We start from the raw sequence: 10,951 nt of genomic DNA on the forward strand, positions 1-10,951 counted from the left end.
ATGAAATTTGAATGATGTGAACTAAATTAAATGCATTGTGTGATGAAATGTTGAATTAAGTTGCATGGCAAATTCCAATATGCTGACTATTGATAACCATATGCATTTTGTCCATTCGAGTATGCGGTGGGATTGCTAGCATATCTTTGATGGGTCAGCAAATAAATGACTTATGTTGTCTGTTGATAAGAGGATAGATTGTCGTCTTTATTATTTTGTTTTGTTTATATACGGGTATTTAGGGTATTTACTTAATGGACTGTCTTTCATGGTTTAATGATGAAAGATACAGAATGATAGCAGAGAAGTGTACCAGGCATGCACGGTCAACGTAGAATTATGAACTTGACGAAGATAGATACACCATACTAATAGTACAGTGTACCAGGTGTTTGTGATGCTAATATATTGATGTTCCCGTGATTATTGGACTGTCTTTCGAACCCTAATGCAAGTTAACTCTATGCTATAATAACAGAAAAGTGTAATAGTACCGCACACTGGAACAAAAGCAGTGTTCACGACAAGCATATACTTGCATCTATGATACATTGTCTCCTTCCGCTTCCTGTTCGTACATATATGTATAATCAAAAACAAACATGCATTTTAAAGCGTAAATCATGCTATAAATAACTTACTTGAGTAGCAGAATACTGACTGTATCTGCTCCGTGAACTATCTTCTTCATTCCGACATGAACTCAATAGTGTATATGGAAATCCATCAGACACTTTATAGGGTCGGCTAAAACTAGATTTTAGTAAATTTCCATTTGCGTTTGCTGAATGTAGCGATAATACTTCAAATACTATTTTTAAGGTTTACAACTTTTGTTTAGAATTTGTTCTATCTGTCGGATTCAAAAAAGTTTTGAAAACTCGTTTTAGTAAGAGTGTGTTTAATGTGAAAACGTTGAAAAATAGTGTTAAAACAAGATCAAGTTTAGACGCACCTAGGGATTTCCTATTCAAAATATAAAGCAACACGACGATTAAGTAATGGCCAGTATGGGATGGGATTTAATCGTTTTAATGCACATGAATGTATTATCCAAGGGGTAAAGCAGTGTTCATTAGCAGCAGTTAACACAAGCCATTTATTGTGTAATCTGATTGTGTGGTTCATTACACGTGTTACTGATTATACATTCACGCTATAACGTTTCAGTATATATTTTATAATGAGATGTGGAATCATATCACTGTGAGAAAAGGAAATCGTAGCAAGGTGATACTACTTATTTAGCACTATTACCACGACATGGTAATACGAATGCTATTATTGTCATGTAATAAGAGTCAGATTTTCGTATTTAATTATTAAAATTAAAAATGATTTAATTGTATTAGTAATGTTGGTCAACAAACCACCTCATGCGGCCATCGACCTTAAACAGTTTGTATGTTTCGACTCACCCTAAATTGAAAGGTTGGACACTACTGATGCATGCAATATCTTGGAGAGCTAATGACTTTCTGTACTTGCTCAATGTATCAATGAATATCGGTAAATGATTACATAGATTGAATAGGCAGAAAACTTTCTTGCAAATGTCGTTAATTGTTATTACAGACCTTGTAACATCCTATCTGTTACCCTCACACTACTATATAATGTTTCAAAGAAATACCAGCAGTTGCCTTGTACTGTAGTCTGCAATATGTGACGGGAGGCTTTTTGTTGTCAGTATGTTCGGTCCTGTTGCCTAGACTGCTGAAAATTACACCCCAAGAGGTTTATGGACGTCAGCAAAATATATAATTTTCTTTTCCATCATAGGTTAAGAAAATGCGGGCTGTATAGTCTAACTGCTAGGACCTAATACATTTATTATGGTACTATGTATTTCAAAAATGCTTGTCGAACATACTAGGGTGGATGTGAACGTCTGAAGTGATGAAATTGTTTTTTACACAGTACCTAGCTCAGAGAGTTGGTACCCCAAAAAGAATCATTTATAAATAAGAGTTGTTTCAATGGGTTATTGTCTTATATACTATCTAAAGAAATATATAAAAATTGGTTAACACTATTCCTGAACAAATCGCAATACATTAAATAAACATCATCTGATTCGTGCTGCTTGATAATAAAATATAAGGATTTTTTTGTTCAATTGTTACGAGTCTATGCTCTTAAAATAAATAACAAAGTGAAATTGCGTACGCTTTATAAAATTCACCAAATAATGTATTTCCCTAGAACGCAATTCGAAAATGTAATAAAAAGGAACATACGGTAATACTAATTAAATCCCCAAACTAGAATTATAATTTATTTCAGTAGAAAATAGAGTGAAAATATAATAAAAGGAACTTATGATATTGCGAATTAAATAAGAAATAGTCCTAGACTTATAGACAGAAGTCTTAAAAACTTGAAGTCCCTATTAAATTTTAGTAGAACCTCAAACTAAATCGAACGCTGAAAGTGTTGATGTGTCTGTGGTAGCCCGTAAAGTGTTGATGTGCCAACAGTCTTTTGTTGAATAAAAGTAATATAATTGCAGCTTTCAAATCACTATATACTCCGGTGAATTTATCTGTCCAAGAATATATTTTATGAGCACTATTATGTTTCCAATGTGTAATCACTTGAATTAAATAATTTGAAGAAATAAGCTCCATCCCGAAAAGAAATACTGGACACACCATGTAATACAACTTGATTCTGCTAGATCATAGTGGACAAATTAAAAACCCTTCACTAACAAGATTATATAATCTTCTGCCTGACCTCAGGTGACAACCAACTTTTTCTATAATAAAAAAAAAAACATGCCTTAGTGGACAATAACCTTCTAGAAACTTTTTATTATTTACCAAACAAAATATCTGCTATAATTAGAAATTTGTTGCAAAATTTATAACATGAAATGTTTAGTAAACAACCGGTAGACTCTGCAGTTCTTTGTGGATTACTGGATTCAAATCCAGATAAATATATTTTCTACAAAACCAAAATCAATAATTCGGCTCAGGAAGAAAATGAACTCTATTTTGGACAAGGTCAAGTAAAACATACAATGTTAAATTACCAATAGTCTATACTGAAATAAAAAAATTAAAACTAGCATACAATGCAAATTGAATACACATGACGCAATGTTACGCTCGTTCTTTGCAGTTGTTATCGTTACTGTTACTATTTCTTCGAATCCTAGTGCAGAAAATCAAAACTGACAAGTGTTTAAAAATTTCGACAAATAATGATTTAATTATATAAATAAAAGATTATAGAGCATTCCTCTCAAAGTATATCAAAACACAACAACAAATAATTTCAGGTCTGAACTTAAAGTAGGACTGAATAATCTTATTGATCTCAACGTCATATACATCCCCACTTGAGCTTATGTCAAAATAACATTTTCGGGAAAAAAAACGCAGAAATTTTAATTTCATTTCTAGAAGCTTGGCTGCGTATTGAACTCAAACCGAACTAAACATATTTGTAATTTACAAGCAAAATAAAAACGTGACCGTAGACAGGTACGCATTAAAATTATATCCTCAATCATGGACAAAGAACGAGTATACAAAAACAAAGTATGTATACCACTATTGAAAAACGCGATTTGGTTAAGCCCTTCCTTTAGGACTATGTAATAGTTTATATTACAGAATGATTCGTATTACTATCGTGACTAAATATCATAATTGCTTGCATTATTATATGTATATTTCATCCTCTTTTAGATTGATTCCAGTCCTTTAAAGCTTAGTCTTTGATCCGGGGAACTAGAACTATAATTTCCCCCATGCATGTGTCTTATGATTAGCAGACACCGAAGTAGCTTTCTGGAGGGCCTTAATGTAAGAATGGAGCAAGTGAGAACGAAGTGTATTAGATAACTCAAAATGAACGCGCTAAAGAAATATTTGACAAGTTGTTATGCCATGCAAAATGTTATTTATCATTCAGAATCATTATAAACCTCACTCGTATAGCAGGTTCAAACAAGAATGAGCCTGTATTCCCACATACGGTCCAAATGCTGCTCGTGGGCGATATGTATCTTTTGTGCGCATACGTTACACAACAATAACATAACTCTCTCATGGCGGCAACATTTGAGTTCTGCAAGACACTGGAAGGAGGGTATGGACGAAAGAATAGAGACCATGCCATTCAATGCAGGTATCTTTTCGTCTCATAAGTGAATTCAGTATATAAATAAAGTACCACAAGGCTTAATATAGTGAATACAGTTTGCAGAGGAAGGTATCCACTGGTGAATCAGCAGAAAACATAATTGTTCACTTTCTGGTTATAAATATGCCAATTTTGGAAACTGGGAAAGCAGCTAAGAAGAAGAAATGCTATCCAAATATAATGACTGTCTGACGAGGTATGTGAGTGCGAAGGATGCATATTGCTTTATTAAGCATAAGCTCAGTGGACAGCTTGAACACCGCCGTGGAGACATCATACAAGTTTATTCCGTTTCCCACACAAAGCAAATACGTCAAATTTAAAGAAAGAGTGAGGTTAAGGAAGATTGTAATCATGATGTCATGGAGCAGTAATCGTCCCCTATGTTGACTATATTCAATGTATCACCTTCTTTTGGTCCATGAATATATCAGTTGAAGTAATCCCGCAGAAACCACTTTGACCATTGAACTTCAATAGACATCTGTGAATATCAAAAACTTGTTTGATTCTACAGATTTATTTCTACTGGATCCTTTGGAGGCAATCGGAATAGCATGCGGTTGTTTGTTGGAAATTCTGTGGATATTGGTGCGCTATTGCCTGAGAATGATTTAGTGATTGACAGATACATACTTCCCCCATCTAGCCTACATTAATTACAGGGGCAAATAATCCAGTCAAAAGAGGCTGTGATACTGGCCAAAATGTATGGCCATTGAATACGTTATGACGACGTGTAGCACATTGACACTTGCTGGGCAAATATTCTAATAGCTACAGGCATTCAAGGCGCGCCACAAAATATGGTTTGCGTTAGGACCACACGTTGAGATGGAAACAATTTTAATAGAGCCACAAAGTCAGTACAAAACCTCAGTGTGATATGAAAGATCTGGAGAATATTAAGAGAATATATGCTTTTCTTCAAACGAGACTGTTTTTCTCATCCAATTTTTGTCCCATTTAAATTATAATTAACCCTTCACATTTGCAATATAGTTAGCAGAATCAACACACATAATTTATCAGGTATTATTATTGCCTCTCACTCTGGTCGTCAGGTTTCAAACTCTTTCATGAGAATAAGAACAATTATCTCGGTAGAATCTAGCTATATTTACCGCTCTTAGGAAAGAAACAAAAGATCAGGAAAAGGTTATAATTGTTATGTGTTGGAAGTATTGCACCATGTGCGTTTGGAACCACGTGTTATTATTTCTAAAATACTGCGCATTATACGAAAATATTACTGAGGACACTGGGGTGACCTGTAGACCCTAAGTAAACAAGTTCTACGCTTAAGAAAATATAAAATAAAACCACTTGATATCATTAGTGTATTGTCACATTTAATCGATGAATGTCATATGAAAATAACAACACGTAATTAATATATTTTATATGGATAACTTTTAAGTTGCGTCAGTTCTAACTTGGAATATCTTCTATGGTAGGATATGGAACGATACAATTTAATACTAGGTACAGTTCTAACTAATTCGGTATTGACGGAGGAGATTTGTAATTCATGATTTTCTTGGGGACAACATGTCTGTACTGGAAGTGTAGCTATTACTAGCGCAACGATACTCTACATTAAAATCTTCTTGTGGAATATCGTATGAACTGATGATTCAACAATCATATTGGTAAATAAGTGACGTTTCAATTGCTTACAATGCTTTATTCAACTGGGGTTTGTTGGGGGTGTTTAAAAAAGTTTAAAGAACGCAGGTCTGACATAACACGTTTCTGTTTGTTGCGTTTTTTGTAGTAGCTCTTGGGAGAGCTTGGAAGCTTGTAGTCAGTGATGTGCATAGTCTGTTGCCTGGAACAGTGTTTTTTGTTACAGTTCGTTCCACACAGCATCACGAGTTTGGTTCCATCTGTAGCTCAGTAAATGTTCAGCTAAGCGTCATTAAGTGTAGCTAAAAATATGTTCTTCTCTTCACACAAAGTAGTAAAGCTAATTAGATACTTTTAGCTACATTTAATGATGCTGACCTGAAAATTTACTGAGTTACAGATAGGATAAAATTACCATGCAACAATGTGAAAAAAGTTACATGATGCTATTAAAAGCATCCAATTATCGTTATCATGACGCTCACTTTAAACAAAATGCTGAGAAAATTTCTAGGTTTTAGTCATACATGCTTTTGAAGTCAGATTTCTGAAAGTAAATTACTTAGCTGCCATACACAATGAATTAGATTACATTGAAAAATCTCTTTTTCACAGCCATTCATTTTTTTCTTAGAGGCACACAACAAACCCTTTTGTCGAAAATAAACTGCACCACTGCAGCAGTTCACATCAATTCTGCGGTAAAAACAACGGATTACACCAAACATTTTCAAGTTTTCGTGTTAAACTAACTTAAAAATTTAGGACCAGTTTGTGAGTCTACATAACCTTTGCAAGAATAGCATTACCTCAATTTTTGCTGTATTAAAGTCAAACAACCAATGTCTTGACCAATAGTTAATCGTCTGTGAATCTGTATTAAGTGCATATTTGATTTCGTAAGTATCATTTAATGAATATGCCAGTGAGCGATCCATTGCAACGAATCCTTTTGAATTCAAGAAATTGTGGCCTGTATCGTTAATATGTACAATGAATTATAACAGACCTAAAATAGAACCCCGTCGTATACCATCTGCAACACAACAGCCAACTGATTTGGCAATATTTAGAAGACTGCTTTGAGCCTGTTTGATAGGTAGTCCAAACACCAATCAATAAAACAGATATAAATACCATTGCACTTTAATTTATATATTAGACCTTCAAACAAAACCTGATCAAATGATATAGAGTCCTTAGAAATACCGCACTGTCACAGAAAAAGGAAAAAAAAAACAACTTGGTTTTGCCTTAGAACGATTCGATGATTCTTAGTCGTACATGCGTAAAACGCTACATAGGGTGGAGACCGCTCCGGTGGCTTAGTGTTTAGAGCGTCCGCCTCGGATGCGGGAGTGGGTTCGATCCCCGGCCGAGTCATACCAAACACATAAAAATGGTTCTAAGAGCTGCCTCGCTTGGCGTTCAGCATTAAGATGTTAGTGTTAGGACTGGTCGTCCTGGTGTCAGGATCATGTGACTGTGTGGGATATCATGCTACATGTCTGCGGCATGATGCCCCAGTGTTAGACATCACTATAAACTGACACATTGCAGACATCGTAGCGAGATAACTGAAAATGTTTTAAGGCTACGTTAACAATCCAAATCACATCACATCATACATCACACCTTGGATGGATAATTGTTTTTCTAGTTAAGCAACTGAACTAACATGTATCTCGTCGTAGATCGCTTGCGGCGAGATATACTAAAGCACGGTATGCACGTTTGTTTTACCTTTACTGACACTCATTCTCCTGTAGATTTAAGGCAAATTGCTTTTCTAACTGATACACTGGTCGTTTGGTTCTTGTCAAGGGGTGTACATTCTCCATTTTTGTTCTACAGTCATAGGGGTAAGTGTTACATTTTTGTTTTATTTGATATGTGAAACATATTCAGATTTTAATGTCGTAGGGTGAAATTATGCTTTTACCACTATGCAGACCTGAAACGTTGTGAACTTTTGAATTGTTACAAGTTGCTATTAAGAGTTTAATTTAGTAGCGATTATATAAAAAATTTAATTCCATACCTGGTATTATGACCAGTTTGGTTTTAATGTAGCTGCCTGCGCGTATGTGTGAGCGGATATTTCAGGATGTCGGTCTGGCCGTCTGTGTGTTTGTATGAGGATGGAAGCTGATGCAACCATCAAGGCCATACAAGGACGGAACCGCTGATTAGTAAACTTGTGCGCGTGGTGGACCCATAAAGTTTGTGTGTGGCCAATACAAGTGTGGGCCAACCCAAGAATTCAGTAGAACTGTGTGGTTTGTCAATGGACACGTTTGCAAGCTTTTACAAGTATATATGAGTCATACGTCTGTACAAATGACTGAGTCACGAGTCATATGTTTGTTTCAATTGATTATGTTGTTTAAACTGAGTACAATTTTAGTCATTTTCATTACATGAGATTATTTAAATCTTACTTTCACTACATGAGATTATTTGAATCTTACTTTCACCACATGAGACAATTTGAATCTTACTTTCATTACGTGAAATTACGTGAATCTTACTTTTACTGCATGAGATTATGTGAATCTTACTTTCAATACATGAGACAATTTGAACCTTACTTTCATTACGTGAGATTACGTGAATCTTACTTTTACTGCATGAGATTATGTGAATCTTACTTTCAATACATGAGACAATTTGAACCTTACTTTCATTACGTGAGATTACGTGAATCTTACTTTCATTACATGATAGTTCTTGGGATTCTTTGAATCTTACTTTTATTACGTGAGATTATATGAATCTTACTTTCATACATGATAATATATTAATCACATTTTTGTTTTCCCATTTGTGAATGTTTGTGTAACCAATTGAATAAGACATTGTTTAAAGCTTGAAAAGATCACATTTTATTTGTAGAGTATATACGTATTTGTATTAATTCATTTCATAAACTTCCATCATTCATCACATTGTGTTGTGTTGTCATTTAATACAAACATCCATTCAGGTCAAATCCTGTTAAACGCACACGTTCTTTTGTCTAGTATAATACATGTACCTTGATACATATTTATGAGCTGAAATACTATTAAAATGTTGGACAGAAGGCCAGGTTGATGTCATAATACAAATGCATTAGGAATTGTAAAGATATTGAAAAATATTTTATGTTTCTGTAGCTTTCAAATAAAAATTAATACTGAAAAAGTCTGTTACCTGAAGGACTCTGGCGCAGTTCTTTGTAATCGCTTACATTATTGTTGCCGTTCCCCATAAAGAAAGAAACACTTTCTAAACATGTAACATATTAAAAAGAATACAGCGTAGTTTATCTATGAATGGAGCTGTTTCTCTTAGCAGAAGCTGACTTATTGTATCCACACCAAATGCTTTGAGTGTGGGTAATGCTTTGGTTGCATAAATACATTCTTAATATGTTCTTAATGTACATGTACTACTTTGTTATTAGTTTTCATTGTGTAACCGTTTGATTGACATTGGTGTCATCAACCTCCGTTACCGCAGCGAGAAAGGACTTGATACATTCTGCTATACGATATCAGAAACTACACCCTAAAACGATTCATTCACACTAATGATCCTTAGTGAAGGCACTGATGTTGAACACTTTCTTTGAAAAAACGACGTACAATTTTTAATACGGTTTCGAGTTTGCACCAATATAATCAACAGTTACAATTTACGAATACATTTCTCATTTTCTTCCCTTTTGACCTATTGCAATTTGTTATGTACCATTTTGTGTTTTTTCCAATGACTCAGAGTATTACAGTTTATATTAAATTTTGAATGCGGTTGCGCTTCCTGTTTGGTATGCATATTGTGCTATCATGTCAACATTCATCCCTCAGTTGAATGGTTACTGAGAGAAATCATTACTATCTTCAGCAAACTGAATAGAGGACAAAGCAAAAGTTGAAGCGGCATAAGTTAAACAACCACATGTCCTTATCATATCATCCATTCTATACTTGATATAGGATTATTAATCGTTTCAAATCCGCTTTATTATAAAGTCATACTTCTCTGCTTAAACAATGGAAGATTCATAATGCAGCCAAAAACTGAATAGACCTTGTAATCACTTACACTTTGCATCAACAGAGACCTAGAATCGTTGCTGTGTTTTCTGTTACTCTAATCGGCTCAGTTATTACAATTTGCAAGTCAGTAAGTATCATTACTTCCAGAGAGTGTTAAATTCAGCGATGCGTAAGACTCGTTTAAGTCACCAATGATTATAATATTATCACAGATCACGAAGCCCCGCATATATTATTTAAACTTAGACTCGCCTATTGAATCCAACGTAACAAGCGTGAAATGATAATGATACAGTAAATGGATACTTTCTTTGGTTACTTGATATTTCCCTGCACTTGTCATATTTCTAAAGGTGCGTCTATAAAATATTCATTGGATAAAAAAAATATAGTTTTGAAAATACAACCAATTACACAACTTCCCACTTTTAAAAACCGATGTCATCAACCGAGTAAATATCTTATATATATATATATATATATATATATATATATATATATATATATATATATATATATATATTATGTACACAAATTATTCATAATATCTATTCACAAAATGAACATTTATCACGTTAAAAATTGCAATGCAAAGAACACCGTGACATTTTAAAATTGAGATTCATTTAAGTAAAGAATTCATTGTTGATGTTTTACCCAAATGGATAGTTTATTAACCGGGTAATGCAACATATGTAAATATGTAGTTATATACAAAATATGAAAATATGCAGAATTCTAAACAATGTGTTTGATCCAGTGTTTCTTTACATATGATATCTTGTGAATTTTGGATTAAGAATCACGATCAATCATGTTTAAAAGACAAGCAAATAAAACAATTTTTTGGGATACGCTGCAAGTTACGTTAAAAAATGTTCAGCAATATTACTGTTTAATTTACGGTACTGTGATCGAAAAACATGCTCGTTACTCGTTCCTGTTCTTCTACGGGATGTGTGTCAAAACTGAGCTATGGTTATTGGCAGAGAATTAAAAATAATAATGCCATAATTCAACACTTGTAAGAGCAATGGTGCCTAACACTTGTCTATTATAGCTGCCAAGACCTAAAAATAAGACAGATAAAATAATAACAAAAGACAGATAAAATAATAACA

Source organism: Sinohyriopsis cumingii, chromosome 18 (genome assembly GCF_028554795.1).
Source record: "Sinohyriopsis cumingii isolate HCF-2022 chromosome 18, ASM2855479v2, whole genome shotgun sequence".
Taxonomy (NCBI): domain Eukaryota; kingdom Metazoa; phylum Mollusca; class Bivalvia; order Unionida; family Unionidae; genus Sinohyriopsis; species Sinohyriopsis cumingii.